Source organism: Palaemon carinicauda, chromosome 42 (assembly GCF_036898095.1).
Source record: "Palaemon carinicauda isolate YSFRI2023 chromosome 42, ASM3689809v2, whole genome shotgun sequence".
Taxonomy (NCBI): Eukaryota; Metazoa; Arthropoda; class Malacostraca; order Decapoda; family Palaemonidae; genus Palaemon; species Palaemon carinicauda.
The window spans coordinates 56,690,229-56,692,728 of NC_090766.1; positions in this window are offsets into that span (position 1 = coordinate 56,690,229).

Genomic DNA, 2,500 nt, shown 5'->3' on the forward strand with positions numbered 1-2,500 from the left:
TCTCTCCCTGTCTTCCTTATCCTCCTGCCTTCAAAATCTCTCTCTCTCTCTCTCTCTCTCCTCTCTCTCTCTCCTCTCTCTCTCTCTCTCTCTCTCTCTCTCTCAATATTCAACGTCATTGTCATTTTCATCTCCCCTCATTTCTCTCCCTGTCTTCCATTATCCTCCTGCCCTCAAAATCTCTATCTCTCTCTCTCTCTCTCTCTCTCCTCTCTCTCTCTCTCTCTCTCTCTCTCTCTCTCTCTCTCTCTCTCTCTCTCTCTCTCATTTTCGATATAAAACGTAATTTTCATCTCCCCTCATTTCTCTCCCCGTCTTCCATTATCCCTCCTGCCTTCTCTCTCTCTCTCTCTCTCTCTCCTCTCTCTCTCTCTCTCTCTCTCTCTCTCTCTCTCTCTCTCTCTCCTCTCCTCCTCTTTTCTTCGATATAAAACGTAATTTTCATCGCCCTCATTTCTCTCCCCGTCTTCCATTATCCTCCTGCCTTCAAAATTCTCTCTCCCTCTCTCTCTCTCTCTCTCTCTCTCTCTCTCTCTCTCTCTCTCTCTCTCTCTCTCTCTCTCTCTCTCTCTGTGTCGGTCTAATAGCCCGCCCGAGGCCACGTTATAACAAGGGAATTAGATGCAACTTTGTAGAGTATTATTGGAATGTCGGGACAGTCCTACCTGCTTCGAAGTCAGTCAACCAACTGACAATCTTAAGAAAAGACTTAAGAAAACACATTTCGTAATGGCATGGAAAAGAAAATGGTTATTACGAGACTAAAGCGGAGAGCTGTTTCGAAAAAAATTACAGGCGCTGCAAGGTCAAATCCAGTAACGTTAAACTAAAGAGAAATGATAAAGAAAGAAACTAACTTTCTTTAAAGGCGATATCCGGCTGTGAAGGGGAATGGTAGTCTTTTTTTTCGCATTTTTTTTTCTTTGTATTTTGGTTTATAATCAATAAGGATTTGCGAGGTTTCTGTTCTTCTTTATTATTAAAATTGATTATTGCTCGTAAAGATTGGTGAGAAAGAGACTTTCTTGTTCATTGTAAGTTATAATAATCGTTCAATTTATTTAAGATATAAAGACACACACACACACACATATATATATATATAAATTTATGTGTGTGTGTGTGTGTGTTTGCGTGCGTAAAACATAGTACTGGGAAACGTTATGCCCAGATGCAAAAAAAAAAAAAAGAAAAAAAAAAAGTCTACATAGTGAATCCTGACTTCTTGTAAAGTAAGACGAACTTAGTCAGGGTTCACTCACAGTTTCATTTTTTTTTCGCATGTGTGTGTATGTATATATATATATATATATATATATATATATATATATATATATATATATATATATATATATATATATATATACTGTATATATATATATTTATATATATATGTATATATATATATATATACTGTATATATATATATATATTTATATATATATGTATATATATATATATATATATATATATATATATATATATATATATACTGTATATATATATATATATATTTATTTATATATATATATATATATATGTATGTATATATATATATGTATATATATATATATATATATATATATATATATATATATATATATATACTGTATATATATGTGTGTGTATGTATATATATATATATATATATATATATATATATATATATATATATATATATATATATGTATGTATGTATATATATACATACATATGTATATAAAAGAACGTGTTTACGTACCAAAGACTGTTATCAAAAACTAAATGTAAAACTGTTCGATACCCTTAATTTCTTTTGAATGAAATATAACGATCTGATTGCAATCCTCAATGTATCCACCAGAGCGAAAAACCCGAGAATACGGGAAAAGGAGAAAGATTCCTCTTTCCGTTCGAAGTCCTTCATCGAGATCAAGGCCCTCCTGGAGTCCTTGAGTGACGTAAGGATTGTTGCATCCAAGCGGTTCTTCCTCCCGGCAGCTGCAGGCAGGTCCTTTTTAAGTCCTTTAATCCCAGGGATTAGAGTAAAGTGTATCCTATCGGCTAAAGTGATTTCTACCTATCTCATTATGACGGCTGCTCAGAGATCAAACGCAATGTTGTGACATGTTCTCTTTTTGGGTCTCCTCTCCTGTTTTCTTTTTCTTTTCTTCTGTCGAGTTGTTTATTAGGTTTTTTCTTTCATCTCTTTTCTTTATTTCGTTTTACATTGAGTTATTTCTGAGATTTTTTTTTTTCATTTTCTATCTTATTATTATCGATATTGTTATTAATATTATTTGTATTGTTATTATTATTTTTGTTATTATTATTATTATTATTATTTTTATAATTATTATTATCATTATTATTATTATAATTATTATTATCATTATTATTATTATTATTATTATTGTTATTATTATTATTATTATTTCTATTATTATTATTATTATTGTTTTTATAATTATTATTATCATTATTATTATTGATATTATTATTATTATTTTTATTATTATTA